The sequence below is a fragment of the Pogona vitticeps genome, chromosome 1 (genome assembly GCF_051106095.1).
Source record: "Pogona vitticeps strain Pit_001003342236 chromosome 1, PviZW2.1, whole genome shotgun sequence".
Lineage (NCBI taxonomy): Eukaryota > Metazoa > Chordata > Lepidosauria > Squamata > Agamidae > Pogona > Pogona vitticeps.
Genome location: NC_135783.1, coordinates 104,375,341 through 104,394,467, shown reverse-complemented (window position 1 = coordinate 104,394,467; position 19,127 = coordinate 104,375,341). Strand labels below are relative to the sequence as shown.

General features: G+C 41.3%; 1 long non-coding RNA gene across 3 annotated transcripts in view; it reads right to left on the bottom strand.

Annotated features, from left to right (window-relative positions):
• LOC140707425 (uncharacterized) overlaps window positions 1-19,127 on the bottom strand; it is a 123,242-nt gene that overhangs the window by 26,162 nt on the left and 77,953 nt on the right. For 2 of the 3 annotated variants that reach the window (XR_013538560.1, XR_013538561.1), the window contains one exon: window positions 253-3,904. This is a non-coding gene — a long non-coding RNA (uncharacterized LOC140707425). Of the gene's footprint in view, window positions 1-252; window positions 3,905-19,127 lie in introns of those variants that run through there. The other variant, XR_012087484.2, reaches the window with a different exon arrangement.

The following is a 19,127-nucleotide window of genomic DNA, read 5'->3' as shown; positions in this document are numbered from 1 at the left end:
TAAAAACCACATTTTTAAAAACATAGTTTCCTATTTCAATAAAAGACATAAGTTACTCTTTCATAGATATAAAAATATCACAAAAGCTCTAGTATACAAGCACCCCTTCAAAGTAATATGTCACTGATCATTTTTAAAAAATCTTTGTGAGTACAGTAGTTATATGGAAAGGCAGTGATAGAAGATGCTTGTTAGTATTAGCTACAGATACCTTTACTCTGCTTAATTTTAATGTATATCCTCAGTTATGCCTTTAATAAAGTGTTTCCATTTAAGAAGGCAGACACTCCAAAATACTGAATATAGTACCACTGAAACTCATTCTAATTCTGAATAAAAGTACCACTGACAACTTAAATTTTGCTGAGCCAACAAAAATGGTATGACTTCTTTATCCCTTAATGAAACAAGTTGTGAAAACTAGGGCTGGATACTTAGAAATACTGCAATGTCAGTAAAAGCAGCATAGGCAAAATGCCCTTGTTATCTGCACACAGTGCCTCCCTTCCTTACCTAGTTACTTTGCTCCAGGAAATCCACTATCCTTCTTGCTCTAAATAAGAAGTGGGCAACCTTTTCATCCCTGGAGTTTGGAAAAGTTGTGGGTGCCATATTTTATGTATGCAAAGAGATACTATAGAGTACAGTAAACTCCAATGCAATAGCTTTCCTGCCTTCCCAGCACTGCTCAGTTCCATGCAACAACCTTCTTGCCTGCAAAGCACAGCCCACTTCAGTATAGAAATATGAAGCGTTCTTGTGAAATTATTCATTCTTGATGAAATATGTATTGATACTGTTGAGAAAAACCTAATGAGAAATTATTGACCCCATGACCTTTTTTCCTCCAATGGTAGTATGAGATAAGGATTCTTTCTCTTGTTCAGGATTTTGCAATGTGTAAAAAAAATAGTGCCTTTTTCCCATTGTGAAGCAAAGCAGACGCAAGAAGCACAGAGGGATTGGCTCATTGATTATAGCAACAGAGACAACACATCTGATGCTTCTCAATTGAAAAAAGTCCATGCAACAAGGCAGCAGCTATCGCTTGGTTGCATGACTGCCCACAATGTCCAAAATATCATTGCCCTCTGCGACCAGCCTCCCTCCTGGCTAATCACTTTTAAACTGCCCTTTACTTTCACCAGGCCTGCTTTAAGCCCAAATCGTAAGAGCCCAAGCTGTCTTCGATTTGAAAATACAAAAATAAGATCTTTATTGAAAAATAAAACTGCTCAACTGCACAGCCTTTGGCTTGAAGTTGTATTAACCATACATGCCAACTTTCCCACAACAGACCTTGCTGTTTCTCTTTTACAGCCCACTCTAAAAACCCGCCCTCCCTCCTTGGGAAACAAGCTAGCTCTCCCTTCTTCATCCCCTCCTTCCTTCTTGGGAAAACGAGTTAACCCTTTCCTCCTCTGTCTTCTCAATTGGTTCTCATTCTGTCTTCTCTCACCCAATAAGCTCACTCCTGATTTTGCCAGGTGGATTTGGAGAGGGTTTCGTCACACCCTCCAACAAGGAATGAAGAGGCTGGAGACAGGGAAGGGCTTGAAAATGGGCATAACTTTATTGGGTACAATGACTTGCAGAGAGGAGGCTGGCCAAGCTAACCACACGGAGTGAGGGAAACTAAAACTGAGGAAAGAGATGAGATGCCTCCAGTTCACATCCTCAAAGGGAGAAATGTCTTATCTGTAAGGCAAAGCTTTAGCACAAAATAACCTTGGGAGACAGAACAGGCCAAGATTAGTGACCTGGTTTGACTTTCATATCAAAAGAAATTTAGACCAAGCCCCTGCTCCTCTCCTGGTTGGGGGTGGGTCGCTGGGCAAATCATGCAAGTGTGAATTCCTGAGGTGCTTGTTAACCTTAAGCTTCCCCTTCCACACTGGGGGCTCGAGAGTGCCTACCTCTGGTTAAAAACCTACTCATACTTGTGCATCATTGCCATACTGTACTTCTACTTGACTTTTCTTCAACACATCAATGTGAATTAAATAATTCAATAGTAAGCTATACTCAAAGTAATCCACATATATGTCTGTGAGTGTGAATTAATGTAAATGAAAGGCACACTAGAGGGTTAAACTTTTAAATATGATACTTGTATGAGCACTAAAGATGGGTTAAAACTGGGTATTAATGAATCTATTGACAATTGAGCTTTAATTTGAAAGTTCAGACCATTTAGATGATACAGTGAAATATTGTCCCTCTGATAACGTTTTAAATTCTGCACAAAATGATTTTATTTGCCATCACATACTGGAAGGCTCTTCTTGCCTCATTTCACAATGCTGCAAAACTGGAAGGAACTGACCTAACTATGCAGATGAAATCCTGTTGCTTAGTGTAGCATGTTGCAGAGTAGATCCATTTGAATCAATGGAATTTACAGAGAAATTGACTCACTGAATCCACACTGATTGAATTGGACTGCTCGGAACTTCAGCAGAAGTTAATTATTATATAAACCACCTCCTGATAGTCGCGCCAAAACCGCACAACAGAATTTACCCATTCACGCGTTCAAAGCCACAAGGCACCTATTACTGGCAAAAAAATTCCAGGAATGCCAAATCCCTGGTGATTCCAGCATGGTGCCATTCCTGTGGCCACTTACTGGTGCACCACCTGTCCTTAAAATAAATTCCTCAACCTAAGGTACCTACTGCATCCGTTTGAACCTGAAATTCGGCCTTAAACATCACATTCCCTTTCCAAAAGATTAACCCATTAAAATCAACTAAACATTCATGCCTGAAACATTCCTAGTGCAAGCACCCTTGGTATTATAATCCCAGCAGAGCAGGTGGGGAATAAACCACCTGCCCCGCTCCTACACAGGGATTCTGATTCCCGGCAGCCTTTTGAATAAGATGTCCGCTATCGAACCCAAATTGGGCCTGGCTGACGTCACAGAATGCAGCCAGAGGCCCCGCAGGGGCTCATTCCAACACAAGGTTGGATGAATTGCTCTCCTCATGTGAAATACTTCACCATAGATAACCAAGCCCATCCAGCAAAGTCCACCTGTGCCCTATAGGTCAGATCTAAATATTGGAGTAGCAATTGGGCCCACCCAGGCTGGGCCTTCACTACAACCCTGGTGTAATTAAGACACTGGGTAACCAATTGTCCATGTCCTATCTGGTTTATGCCTCCTGCACCTCTCTTTATCTCCCTCATGTTCCTCATCAAATCCTTTCTCTACGCCCCTGGTCAGGTCAAATAAGTCTACGTACTTATCTTTGGTTGTTGGGTTGAGATGATCACCCTAGGCATCACGTGGTCCCCAAACGGTCAAGCTTGTAATGGTACAGTGTTATAGCCCAAACCTGTTACTAATGGGTAAGGCCAAAAAACCCCACACCAGCCGTAGAATTTAGCAGGGCTGGAAATCTGACGTGTGGTAACGGTGCAGCCCAGCCACCAAACTGCACTCGTACTAGGCCTAGAATTGCTTGGAGCCCTAATATTCTATGTATCATACGCTAAATAGAAGGGGAAGTTCATCTGCCCACTGCTAGTCCAAGGTCAATCGGGCATCGGTGGAGGAGTGTCCGGTGCAGCAGCAAACTCACCTGACAAAAGCATTGTCCGGACTGAATCCTCCCTTCCGTACTCGTGGTCTGGCCTTGCCCTTTCCCTCACCTCATGCCTACTCACCGCTGTTGCTGCCAGATGGGTCAAGGCTCCTCTTCCAAGGAAGACTGAAGCGTTGACACCTGAGGGGCTGGTTGCATGCCCCCTCTGATACTCAGACCTGGACCCCTTGCCATAGATGCCAGTTACGGAGTCAGGGTCACTCCTCCTTCATCAGCACACTGCCATCGTGGTGTTATTGCTGCCCCATCTGCTTCGCTTCTGGGTGTCCCCGCAGACTGTTGTTCCACCTCTAGAAGAGCAAACCCAGACATTAGCAGATGCCCGTTCAGGCAGCAATCCAGACGATTACACGCTGGATGGGAACACCCAACTGTGGTGCAGGATGGGAACACCCAACTGTGAACCACTGTACAAAAGGCTATATCAACCTTCCTTTACTGTATTATATGTATGCTGTAATGTTGCTATTGTAAATAGTATGTGTATATATTTGTAATATCAAGCTAACTACCTATTTATAATAATAATTATTATTTTATTATTAATTCATTCATTTATTTAATTAATAATTTTAATTAGTTCATTATCTATTTGATTATATTTTTATTTAAGTATAATTAAATATTTACTTGATTATGTATTTATTTAATTATAAGTTATCCTTTTATTGCAATCCACCATATTGTGAAAGATAATTCCTATTATTTTTGTAATCAATTCTTTGAATAAGTCAGAGCTTATTTATCTATTTATATGTTTATTAATATTGTATAATGAGCACTATAAAAATTGATACTGTCAATAAAACACAATTTAAAACAAAATAAAACAAGGACCCAACGACAGCAGCACACTCAGTTAACAGCTGAGCATGTGGCTTAATTGCAAAACTCAGGCATTGCCAAATGCCCTCCTTAGTTTTTCCTCCCGAGGGGGGGCAAGCATAGCACCGGACAGCTAAGTCAAGCCTCAGCCTAATCCCCTCCTCACCATCCAGCCGAAAAGCCCAATGTACCCGTAGTGTCCTGCATCCTTTATTGCTATTGTTATTATTTGACTTAATCTTTTAATGTTTGCTAAATGATGCCCTTTTTACCACCTTCTTAAAACTAAAAGGAGGCTGAGCATGCCGAGCCGTGGCCTGCTTGGTCCGAGCAATGGCGCCTGCACCACCTAGTGCTGCTACATTTGATCTGGTGATTACTTGAAAGTAAATTATAAAAGGAATGATTCAGGGCACAAAATGCAAAGCTCAGGGAATCGCCAAGCAAACTGTGGGAGGGAGCCGATGCTACCTCCCCCTTTTCCCAATTGTTGAGCCATGCAAGCCTCACAACTGCATTACATAGTTGAAAGGCAAGCAAGCAGCCAAAGTCTGTCTTCGTCTGTTGCCAGTGAAGGAAGAGGAAGAGGAGAGGGGGGAACGGCCCTTAAATACCATATTTTTCCATGTATACGACTATACTTTTGTCTAAAATCTTTAGACTAAAAATTGAGGGTTGTCTTATACACGGAAGTAAGCTGAGGAGAGAAAAACCAAGTGGACGGGAAAGCAGGGATCAAAGCGACCCTGCAGTGCTTTGATCTCTTTCCCCCTACACTTGCTAAGCTCCACTTAGTTTTCTTAATCTTGGATTAGAAAAGTGGGGGGCGTCTTATACACAGAAAAATACGGTGACCTATCGTTCCCCCATCTCCTGCCGAGTTGCTCACGTGAGACTGTAAGGTATCGCATCCTCCAAGGAAGAAGGCAAAGGCGAGCTGCGCTGCCGAAGCGTGGCTCAGCAGCGGCTCAATCATTTGCTACACTAGGTGACATCCAAGCAGTAAAGAATTATTCTAATAATTATAATTCTAACTATTTAAGAAGCTTTGTGATCTAAGCACATATTCATGCATAGGAAGAGAATTGAAATACAATGTTAACACTTTTTATGCATCAGTCCACACTGTCTCTACATTTGATCGCTTTTGAAGTGATTGTAAGTACATGAGATTGTTTACAGTTATGAAAATAGATTCCAATAATCAGCTACTTTATTTTTATCCTTCCCTGGATCACTCATCATAGACAATCACTGTGTAAGAGAAACTGCGTTTTATAACTCATTCGTGGCAGGAATGTATATTGCTGTTTTAGGGCACAGATTGTTCCCATTTATTTTCTACTTGGTAATGAACTAACATTCACATATTCTAAAACTGTGCATTGTTCAAGAAGCAAACAGTCTGACAATGTTTTTATCAGCCACATATTTATCAGTTTTATTTGCAAGTCCAATATAACAAAAGGCAGGAAATGTGAACAAATAAATTTGTAACTTTGGATATTCAAGGTTCTCAGGAAGTTAAATCAAGGCTTCAATGGGGAATTTCCTATACTTTTAAAAAAATTAAATTAAATACATTTTTATTAACAATATTAACAATTGCATTTTTCAGGGCTTTTGTGTATCACTTTCTGTAAGCAAAAACCTGGCTCAGAAATTTTAGAATTTAATTTTTTTCCATTTTTCCATCTTTGGCGGATTGCCAGGCTGCGACACTATCTCGACACGGAGGCGCTCACTACCTTGGTGCATGCGCTCGTAATCTCAAGATTAGATCACTGTAACGCGCTCTACGTGGGGCTGCCTTTGAGGCTGACACAGAAACTTCAGGTGGTGCAGAATGCGGCGGCCAGGCTCCTTACAGGAGTGAGGAAATACCAACACATCTCTCCAATGCTGGCCGCATTGCATTGGCTGCCCATCTGTTTCCGTGTCAACTTCAAAGTTTTAATGCTTACTTATAAGGCTCTAAACGGTTTAGGACCTCGATATTTGGCGGAACGCCTCCTCCCACCAAGGTCTACCCGGATCACCCACATGAGTCAGGAGGTGAGGCTGAGGAGCCTGATGCTGAGAGAGGCCCGGAAGGAGAAAACACGAAACCAGGCCTTCTCGGCGGTGGCTCCTCGCCTCTGGAACAATCTCCCTCCGGAGATTCGCGCAGCCCCCACGCTGGGCACCTTTAAAACCCAACTAAAAACATGGTTATTTATCCAGGCCTTCCCTCCAGCCAATTCTTGATTTCTCTCTTACTTTTCCTTCTTTATTTTACTGCTATTGCTGTATGGTTATTATGTATTTGTCTATGTTTTTATTATCTGATTTTATATTGGAAGCCGCCTAGAGTGGTCCGGTGGGCCAGATAGGTAGGATATAAATCAAATAAATAAATAATTAAATAATTTAAAATCCAGCTATCAGTCAGCATAGGGACATGGTGGTGCTGTGGGTTAAACCGCAGAAGCCTCTGTGCTGCAAGGTTGGAAGACCAGCAGACGTAAGTTCGAATCCACGTGACGGAGTGAGCTCCCGTTGCTTGTCCCAGCTCCTGCCAACCTAGCAGTTCGAAAGCATGTAAATGCAAGTAGATAAATAGGTACCACCATGGTGGGAAGTTAACGGCGTTCCATGTCTAGTCACGCTGGCCATGTGACCATGGAAACTGTCTATGGACAAATGCTGGCTCCATGGCTTGGAAATGGGGTTGAGCACGGCCCCCTAGAGTAGGACATGACTGGACTAAATGTCAAGGAGAACCGTTACCTTTACCTATCAGTCAGGAAGTAGGCTTTGTCCTATGGCACCTACAATTCTCTCCTGCAAATAGCAAGCACATATTTGGCATAGCATTTGACAATAATGACAATAATGATAATAATGATAGACTGGAAAGAAAAGGAGGAGGAGATTTTACACAGTGGGAAGATACAGTGTCAAGAGAATCCCTAGATTAGGAATCATTCTGTTTTGACTTTAAACACATTCATTACTGAAAAAGACATATGCCAATCTCTTCCTCATCATATTTATGAATACATTGGAGAATGTTAATGAGCTTTATCCCAAACAAATTTGTTACCCATCTGCTCGAGACTGACCCAACAGATACCTTGTTCAAAACAGACAACCACTTGCCTAACATGCCCTTGTTAGGAGGGCAGCAAAAAGGAGGAGAGAGCAACAAAAAGTCAGCTCAGGACCACAAATGGGAATAAATACACAGGAATACAAGGCCACATTTCTAAGAGTAACTCACTCAAAACCTTCTGCATGGATGGGCATATTTGAATGTTTCTTACTCTCATGATCTTCCCATTTGCTTTATGAAGACATTTATGGATTTTTTTTATGTCCATTAGAAAGGGTTGGGGTGGAGGAGAAACTAAAATAACTTCTTCCTGATCTTTACCCCACAGTGACAGCACTGGCATAATTCCTGGGAAAATGGGGTCTTATTTCACTGACTAATATTTGTAGAGATGTCTCAGTTCTTAGTCTTCTTTCTTGGCAAAGTGCAGCTGCACCCTGAAATTCTAACACAGTGTTTCCACCAATGTAGTTTCTCCACAGGGGAATTTTAAAAGACTCTACATTTGTTTACAGGAAGTGATTAGATAATACAGCATTTGTTGTTCAAAGAAGGGAGTTGCTTTCTCTCAACACTTCTCTCTCCTCATCGTTGAAAGCATTCTGTGACTAAGGATGCACTTCCCTTCACATTGATAAAATAATTTTACAAGGTGTTGAGTATCCCCACCTTCTGGGCATCTTGGCTCTAGAAGGTCTTAGAGGAAATGAGTGATATCTTATATCTCTAGATAATACAACCCTTGGACACCTTCACTGATAGCTGCATTGATTATTCATGGTACTTTCTTGGATATAACACCTCACCACTTCTGACATATATTTATCCTTAAGAAAACATATGGCATATTTCTCAATGCCTCCTCTTCAAATAGTAATACATATTTGGCATTTGCATCTTCACAGAGGAAGAAGTACTGATCCCGGTCTTCAAATATGAGTATTGCTATGCTGATATGCGACAATATTTAATCTAAGAATTTTATAGAACATGAGAAAGATAATTTTTACCTTAGAGTTTTCAGTGTCTGTTATCTGAGATATGATTTTGCCAGAAGATTTGAAATATTGAGCACACTGGATCGACAGCATAGGATCGAGTCTATTTACATTAGTGTTCATCAGCCTTTGGAGTCTCATTTCCTACCATTAAAAAATCTGATCTCACCATGATAGAACCAAAAGCCTACTTTTGCTCAGAAGAACATGTAGGTGTCTAATAGTCAGTCAAAAGGTGTGAGTAGCTTCAACATGTACAATGGAGAAACCTAAACACCCATGAACCCCTCTGGTAAACTAATGTTGCCATGCCCACTGCACAGAATGCAGACTAGAAAGATATGTTCCAGTTTCCAAACCCATTCCTTGACTTAGGCAAACTGAGGAAGAAAAGCTATATTGGACCCAAAGCTCTATGGGTATGTTGTATGCATGTTTTCCAAAAGATGCCCCTTTGCCTTTAGCAAAGAATGTAACCAGAAACCAAAGTCAATATCATCCATACTATGTGAAAGAAAGTAAGGAAAGACAGGGACAAAAATCAGTTCATTTGGAATGTGGTGTTGGAGGAGAGCCAGATTGATGGATTGATTGATTGATTGAAAATATTTATTTACCCCGCCTTTCTCTTTGAAAACTTAGGGACGTGGTGGTGCTGCAGGCTAAACCGCAGAAGCCTGTGCTGCAGGGTCAGAAGACCAGCAGTCATAAGATCGAATCCACGTGACGGAGTGAATGCCCGTCGCTTGTCCCAGCTCCCGCCAACCTAGCGGTTCGAAAGCATGCAAATGCAAGTAGATCAATAGGGACCACCTTGGTGGGAAGGTAACAGCGTTCCGTGTCTAAGTCGCACTGGCCATGTGACCATGGAAGATTGTCTTCAGACAAACGCTGGCTTTATGGCTTGGAAACGGGGATGAGCACCGCCCCCTAGAGTCAAACACGACTGGACAAAAATTGTCAAGGGGAACCTTTACCTTTACATTTCTCTTTGAAAAGGACCCATGGTGACTTGCAGCAGTAAAAGGCAATATTTAAAGTTGAAAACAATGAGTATGTAATGGTGGGTAACATAATTAAAAGATAATATTTAAAGCTAAGAACAATGAGTAAAGAAGCATCTTATATCATTAAAAGGCAACATTAAAGCTAAGAACAATAAAAAATATACATTTTTTTTTAAAAAAAAAAAGAAAGGAAAAATGACACTCTGAGAAATGTTCCAAAGTCTGGGAGCAGCAAAGAAAAGGCTTTCTGCTGTGTCCCCATAAGATGCACCTGTAAAGGTGGTGGGACCGAGAGAAAGGCCTCTCCTGATGATCTTAATACCCGAGCTGGCTCATATTACGAGATACACTCTTTGAGATAGCTTGGACCCAGGCCATTTAGAGCTTTATAGGTTAAAAGCAGCACTTTGAATTGTGCCCAGAAACTGATCAGCAGTGCCATACAGATATGAAAGACAGGCAGAAAAGTGGGTGCTAAGTCAAGTGAAGCCTGAACTCTCAGAAGAGCAAAATGAGTCAATTGAGCCTATTCTACCATCCATATACTGTACAATGAAAATAAAGAAATACCTAGAATAAATTATGTTGCTGGTAAAAGTGGGATGGAACAGTAGGAAAAGAGGAAAACCTAACATGAGATGGTTTGATTCAGTAGTGGAACCACAACTGTTAGTTTGCAAGACCTGAGCAGAACTTACTGGAAAAAAAACAAAATTGGGATGGGGGGGGCAGTAGGAAGACAGAACAGCCAAATACTGTATGAGATGTTGTTGGTTTGTAACATCTGAGCAGCGCAGTTGTCACAAAAGAGTGACCACTAGATCTTTGTATCCGAAGAACAATATTAAACAGCAAAGGACCTCACAAGACACATTAATAAATGCAAAATGAATATACTTTATTACAATTTTAATAAAAGGGGTTTTCTGCATTCAACACATTCACACCACATACATACTCACCAAAGAGAGAAGAATTCTTTATTTGCATGGTCCAAGTTCCAAAAAAGGTAGTTGGTTCCAAAAGCCTTTTGGTCTCAGCAGACAAAATATGGTTGCCCAGACCCCTCTTTTTATATTCTTGTTTTAGTCAGGTTGCTAGCTGGGCATACACATTAGATGTTTCTTTGTTTCCCCCTAGATATATGGTCCTTATCACTTACTGTGAAGTATGGAATGCTTAATGTGTCTTCCATCACTTAGTGGACAGGTGTAGAATCTGCTTGCTCAGAATGAGCCTCGTACCAGGGTCTTCTTAACCCCCGAGTTTGCTCTACTCCCTCAATTAGCAGCAGATGTTTTTTGTCACCTTACTGAAAGCATAGTTCAAAACGTTCAGTACAAGTGTTGAATTTCTCACAATGAGGGCTTATAGCCAGAAATCAGAAATACAAAGTCCCATAATTCCTCTGGTTCTATTGGTCTCCATCTTTGTGTCCCAACTCTCTCTCTCTCTCTCTCTCTCTCTGGTTCTTCACCTTATCCAGGCCAAACATGCACGCACCTTACACAGTTAATGATAGGACATTTTGAAGACCATTAACTCACATAGTCACCACACATCAGAAATGATGGGATGGAACATAATATCTACAGTATGTGGAGTTGTTTTTCTTAATGACCACAACATTTTATAAGGGGTTGAATGATTGAAGCTATGATAGAATTTAGGCACAAAAGCTATGCTTACATTGAGTAAAACCATCCACAAAGGGGGAAAAAAAGTAATTTCATAGCATAAATGAGTGAGCTTTTGAATAGTATGTTCTCTAGCACCGTGGTTTGGCTACAGAGTCAGAGGTGAGGAGTTCAATTCCCCACTGTGCCTTCTGGAAGAAGAACCAGCCAGTGTGGCTTTGGAAAAGCTGCACAGTCCCAGATCAGCCCCATAAGAAAGGAATAATGAACCACTTCTGAGTATTCTCTACATATAAAACCCTGAAAAGAGTCACCATAAGACGGAATTGACTTGACAGCACCCGAGGAGGAGGAGGATTTTTAAAATATCTTTTTTAAACCAGACACCGAATCCCTTTGCCAGTCTTTCCGGCCAGGAAGGAGTTAAAAGTCAGCTAATTGTGTCCTGACTTAACAGGGTCAAAAGTTTCTGATTGCCCTAGGCCTGGAGCCGATTTCCCCTTTGAAGACTGGTGTCAGAAGCAGAAATATACAGGACCCACTGGTGTCAGTTTGGCACTTCAGGTTTCCTCAGGCACCCTGGCTTCCCAGCCCTGCCTCCTCGAGTGGGTGCACGCTCAGGGGCAACAGTGTGGCTTACCAGCCCCGTCTCTTCTGGTGGATACCCACAGGCTGCAGACCTCCATGCCATTCTCCCACATTGACCTTAAAGAAAGCACCAGCAGTAAGGACTTTAGTGAAAGGGGAATCTGTGAAAACTGAGCATCACACCTTGCATAAGCAGAAGTCCTTTCTTTCAGTGTCAATGCCTTAATTGGAGACAAGCCTGTCAGCACAATCTAAGCACTCTTTTACTCCTATTGATTTCACTGGGAGAGAACAGAAAACATTCTCTGGCCGGATCGTGCCTTTTTACCGTGATGTGTTATTTTTAGGAAGTTTGGGACAGAATGCACCCTGTCCAATCTCAAAGTGCTCTGTAACATAAAAACTACCAAATGCATCGAGCAAATTTGAAGGGTGTGATTGTTTTACCCCTGTGAAAGAGTACACATGCAGAAAGGTGTAGGGAGCAGAAAACATAAGTTACCTTGTAGCCCTGTAGCTAATAATAGATTCAGCAACACATGTATACCCAAGCTTGCTTCACACTCAATTGGAGCCAGTCACATTGCATCAAGGGGAGCATAACAAGACGAGATGTGTCACTTCCAGCAGAATTTCAAAGAACCCTTTCAAAAGAAATCAGAGGAATGCAGATGCAGCACTTGCCCAATAGATTGTATTGATACACTGTATCCATTCGTTATTAATAAAATCCCGAATGTTTCATGGGGCTCAATGACTTCTGAAGAGGACCACCAATTTAAAATAATTATACTGTAATTCTTCAGCAAGAGTGCCTTTCAAACTTTTGACCCGTTCTTGATGCTGTCTTTCAGAAGTTATGGAAAGTGAGCAGAAGGAGAAGGAGAAGGAGACACATATTCCCTAAGTCTACATTATAAATATAGAGAAACATGAGATTGTCCACAATCATACTTCAGACATATCACAAAACAGGTTCCAACTCAGTTTCCTGCAGTTTCCCCACTGTGTCTAGCACCCCAATCATGTGAGCTGCCTCTGCTACTTCCCTTTCCCTTGTCAATACACAGTGTAAGGGAAGAATCTGGGACTCTAAAATGTGTTTCAAACACACATTACATCTTCTAGTCTGGTGGCCAGTTACACATCCCTAAAAAGAAGGGCATCTATCTTCTAAAAAGTGGACAAAAAGACATGGATTTGCATAAAGTCCATATGTTAATTTATTAGGTACTGATGCAAAATGAAAAACAATGGTTGTTGCTTAGGCAGAATTACAATGCATCTCATTGTAGTGGGGAAGACAGTGGCCAGGTGACCCATGTGTTTGTTATATCTGCCATTCAGGTGCTAACCATGGGTGGGCAACTTGGAGACCTCTGATCTCTCTCCTCTTGGTTCATACTTCAGTCAGAATTGAAGTGGGCATCCTGTAAAATGAATAATTTTTGACAAGCCTTCAAACCAAGAGTGTCCTTCCCAAAAGAGGGTGTGAAGTCTCTCCATTTTCCAGGAATTATCTAACATTTTTGAAATATGGGGAATAATTCCTCATTATTTCTGTTAGATCTTGATTTGATATGCATGCTTGTGTTTTTTTTTTTAACGTTCTAAGACTTAAATCCTGAACCATCACCACGATGAACTTCCCAGTTGCCACTCTCACTAAGGTAAGAATAGAGCATACAAAAGGATGCTGGGAAGCTGTTTCAGAAGGAATTGACTCAAACAGATTAACTATGGAATTACTTCTCTTGTCAGATAAGCAGATGATACAACTCTGATGGCAGAAAGTGAGGCAGAATTAAAGAACCTCTTAATGAGGGCGAAAGAGGAGAGCGCAGAAAATGGTCTGAAGCTCAACATCAAAAAAAAACTAAGATCATGGCCACTGGTCCCATCACCTCCTGGCAAACAGAAGGGTAAGATATGGAGGCAGTGACAGATTTTACTTTCTTGGGCTCCATGATCACTGTGGATGGTGACAGTAGCCATGAAATTAAAAGATGTCTGCTTCTTGGGAGGAAAGCGATGACAAACCTTGACAGCATCTTAAAAAGCAGAGACATCACCTTGCTGCATAGTCAAAGGTCTGCATAGTCAAAACTATGGTTTTTTCACTAGTGATGTATGGAAGTGAGAGCTGGACCATAAAGAAGGCTGACCACTGAAGAATTGATGCTTTTGAACTGTGGTGCTGGAGGACACTCTTGAAAGTCCCCAGGACTGCAAGGATATCAAACCTATCCATTTTGCAGGAAATCAACCCTGAGTGCTCACTGGAAGGACAGATCCTGAAGCTGAGGCTCCAATACTTTGGCTATCTCATGTGAAGAGAAGACTCCCTGGAAAAGACCCTGATGCTGGGAAAGTGTGAAGGCAAGAGGAGGAGGGGACGCCAGAGGACAAGATGATTGGACAGTGTCATCAAAGCTACCGACATGAATTTGACCCAACTCTGGGAGGCAGTGGAAGACAGGAGAGCCTGGCATGCTCTGGTCCATGGGGTCACGAAGAGTCAGACATGACTAAATAACTAAACAACAAAATTGTCAGATTTTATTACTACTATACTTACATTCTTCTCCTCCTAATCTTTCACACTGAACCTGCCATACATTCAAGTTAATTTAACAGTGAAAGATCCAGTCGCAATTTTCTGCCATTTTCCCTAGGAAGTTTGTAAAAGACTGTGAATGACTGTTTGCCTGGACAAAAGGATGCTAGGGAAAAGACCATTATTCCACATTAATAGCAGCACCAGCAGCACCCTGTCCCTCTTACTAGTTGTATTCTCAAAGCCAATAGAAAGAAGCAGCAGGACTTTGCTTCTTATTTCTCCAGGGTAAAATAAAGTACTTCATTTCTTAAGTTACCGTGGTTAATGTTCAACATGCATGTTGTTTGGAAACATAATGCAAAATGCCCTCTGCAATGTCAGAATAAGTTGGACTCATCCAGCTACAGAACATTACTGGCATTGTGAAGACTTTCATCCTGAGCCTTATTTCCCTCTATTAGTTTTAAAGAGAAATAGAAAGCGACACCAGGATTAGCCTTCTTATGGTGATGAAACTTCAGTGGCTGCTAGGACAAGGTATTTTAAAAGTCCCCATTTAAATTTCCAGTATTATAGTAATCTTGCATTCTTGCATTGTAGCAGATATTTCAAGATAGCGAATAAAGAACCTCAGCTCAAACTTTAATCTGATTATTTTATTTAACTAGACAGCATTTGTTGTAGTGGTGATGCTATCTGGTGACCAAGTAAATTGCTCTGTTTGGGATGACCCATTTAAGAAATCGGTTGCTACATGATGGATGAGTTGTTATCTCCGTGTGGATTTGCAGACAACACCAGAAGAAGGATACTGCATCAGAGCAGCCTGAAGGTGACAGAAGGTGAATCATGGTCTTGGAGTTCTTGTCGGCCATGGAAGGACAAATTCTTCCAGCTAACTGAAGATAAAAGACAAAAGTTCTTCAGATGGCTTTTATCAGTATAACATTGTATGGTGAAAATACACAAAGCTTCATTTTTTTAGGACGCATCTGCAGGCAGAATTAGAAGGATTTATCTGTCACGTAAGTGCCATTAACTATAGCGCTCAGAAACTACGGTTAATGGAAAAAATTGCAGCCAGATGGATTTCTAGTCTCTGTGTTAAGTGCCTTGTTGCGCCAGTCCTACAGTTATTTGCACTGGCTCTCAATCTATTTCCAGACCAAATTCAAGATGCTGGTTTTTCTTGCTTACTATAAAGCCTTAAATAACTTGTGCAGGAATATCTGAAATGCCATCTTCTCCCAACTATCTTTGCTTATAATATGTTTGTGATTAAAAAAAAAACAATCTATGATTATTCAGTTCTTAAAACAAACTCTGTTTTAGGAATGTGGGCTATTGTGCTTCTGTACCCACGATTCAAAAAGTCAAGAAAATGTCCAATATTGCTGCACAATATTGTGCCCATGTCATGAACAGGAAAAAGCATGCAGGCTTTACATAGCAAAGGGCAGCCTGAATGTTGACAACACCGATGACAGCACTCAAGATGGTCTATGGCAGTGGTCCCCAACCTTGGGCCTCCAGATGTTCTTGGACTACAACTTCCAGAAGCCTTCACCACTACCTCTCCTGGCCAGGATTTCTGGGAGTTGAAGTCCAAGAACATCTGGAGGCCCAAGGTTGGGGACCACTGGTCTATGGGATATCCTCTTCTGCTCACTACCATTCAGACTTGTTGAAAAACAGTCATGACAGCTGCTTTGTGTTTGGGTGAGAAGTGGTTAACTGATGAAAAAAGGAGTCAGTTTCAGAGATTTTCCCCTGTGTGGTGTCACTTTGTGAATGACAGTGGTGCTGGTGGACTCCTGTTCAACACCTTGACTATTAGCCTGTGGAGTGTTTCAGGGTTCCATGATTTCCCCATAGTATTTCACATACTGTATAGATTAAAAAAAACCTGAAACTGACTGTCCAGAATTTTGTGGTCTGGTACCACCACACCTATATGGGACATGGTGGCGCTGCGAGCTAAACCGCAGAAGCCTGTGCTGCAGGGTCAGAAGACCAAGCAGTCGTAAGATCAAATCCACGTGACGGAGTGAGCGCCCGTCACTTGTCCCAGCTCCCGCCAACCTAGCGGTTCGAAAGCATGCAAATGCAAGTAGATTAATAGGGACCACTTCGGTGGGAAGGTAACAGCGTTCCGTGTCTAAGTCGCACTGGCCATGTGACCACGGAAAATTGTCTTTGGACAAACGCTGGCTCTATGGCTTGGAAACGGGGATGAGCACCGCCCCCTAGAGTCGAGCACGACTGGACAAAAATTGTCAAGGGGAACCTTTACCTTTACCACCACACCAGCCAGTGTGCTAATGACACCCAACTCCATGTGGTTTTTAAGATCTTCCAGGAGGTTGTTCTCTCAGTCTCTCAGGCCCCAATGTGGTCACCCAGCAGCACCACCACTCAGCAAACCATTTTCTTTGGCCATCCTCTCACCTTTAGCCCTCCCCCCTTGGGACTGCTATAAAATCCGAAAAAATGCCCCTCAGCCCCAGCACAATCCACTCTGGAACGAAGGCAAACTATGTTTGGAAAGTACTCTCTCCATGTGTTGATAATGATAGGTGTGGTTGATGCAGAGATCGAACTCTTCTCTATATGAGGAAAACACATGAACAAAGCTAATGAGATTTGTTAAACAGGGCTACCATTCTGGTGATTGCTTTCTGCTACTCTGGTATGCCGAACTAGGGCTTAGAAAATCATTTTTGGAATCTGAATTATGACCGGTTACAATCACATTTATTTTGCACTAAAGCAGAAAACAACCAATAATAACTCTAAGGAATATGCATGGTTTACTACAGGAATAAACCACTGAAGCACACAAGTAAGATATCAGAAGCCCTTGCAAAATGTTTTTGTTAAAAATTCCTTTTAGCTGACAATTTTCTGTTGAGAAGGCTTTAGGATCTAATGGAAGTTTAAGGAGTCATTATATATATTTTGCTTGAGATATATATCTCAGGCAAAATCCAAAGAAAGAAAACAAAACAAAACAAGACAAAAATATGTGACACCTTAAAGACTAACTATTGTATTATAATTTAAGCTTTCATGGACATGTCCACTTCTTCAGACATATGGAAACAGAATGAAATGTTGAATGAAATATCAGTTTCACAAGTAGAACATTCTAAATATTCATTGGCTCTTGGGTTGTAGTACATGTAGTAATTTATGTAGTGGGGATTTTTAGTGGGTGGGTGGGGATTTTTTGTGCATGTGGGTCTGGTCTCTGGGTGTCTGTGTGAATTTCGTTGTATGGGTCTACTATGTATATACTTACAATGACAATAAATTTATTTGATTTGATTATGGCCTATGTTGTTTACATTCCTTCAGGAGACAGAAAACAAACACCAGGCCTGAGCAAAGATGAAGGGGGAGAGAGAATCAGGGCGTAGAGGCAGGAAGACTGCTTTGTCTCCAGCAGCGCCTAGAGTCTCTCTGGTTTTCCAGTTGCCTTCGCTCTTGGAGTTTCACCCCGTTTCGTCCTACCCTGGCAGTTTCTTCAGGCATTGAAGGCAGCCCTCTTCGTGGTGGTGGCTCAGCGCAGACTTCTCCTCCCTCAAGTGCATCCCAGTCTTCCATGTCTTGCCAGTCTTCCTCTCCCTCTGAGTCTTTCGGTTCACCTTTTATATCTAGCTCAGCCATCCCCACAGCTGTGGATATGAGAGCAGCCACAGTTTTCTCCCTAACCCTCACCCCAGGATCCAGGTGTAGCGTACTGAGAAAGCACACCTGTCATGCTGGATGAGGTAGTCTGCCCTGGCATGTACTAAATCAAACTATTATTTATAAATACTGCCGTAATCAAATAAATAAATCATAAACCTTTTCAGCTGAAGTAAAAATGCAACACACCTCATTATAACAGAAAACTATGACCAGCTGACTGCCTTGGGAGCCAGTGCAAGGAAGAAGATGGAATGTAAATCACATAGATAAATATAGTGCTTAATAACCTTCTGAAATAGCCCGTTAGCTTGTATTTTCTGCAGCTCACTGAATATGAAAATATATGAAAAATAAATAGTATCTATTATATATGTAGTACCTTAATTTCATCAGAATAAATCTACTGAATATTAAGCTATAAATTCCCACCAATATGTGCTCAGAGTGAATTATTACTTGAAAAGAGTAATTTATTTTTAATTTATTAAACAGTATATATTCCTAACATTATTACTGGCTTTATTTTCTTTTTCAAAAAACAAAAAACAAAAACAAAAACCTGTTAGATATAGGTTCCATAACAAGTCTTCCTTATAAGAGACATAGCTTTTCACAGCAAATAAATTAGTAGTTGAAGAAGTTGGACATATTTGCCTGTAGGAATTAGGGGCTCTCATTCTATATCAGGTTGAATGTCATCCTAGAACTGATGATTTCTGTTCAAGTGAGTCATGACAACGGTATGTACTGAAATGTTTATATCGTCTGCCAAGATGCCAAATGCACAGCACAATTACTTACATTGTGTCCAATGTACCTTTAAAGGGGGGGGGGGGAAGTACCAAAGAAATTGCATTTTCAAAAATCTTGCTTAATATGTTGCAACTGTTGGAGTTTTTACCACCTTGCATGTTGCCAGTAGTTTGTTTGACTGGGAGGGACCTTCCTGGACTGGGTGACTGCCAATCCATCCAGCACTAACCAATTGTTCCTTTTCACCTCTCAGTTCAAAGACGGCCCCAACTCTTTGCTGAGCATAGTCTTTCTGTCTCTCTTGTCTGTTGGAAGTGAATCTAGTGCTGTATATAATCTATAAAATCTATACATTTAT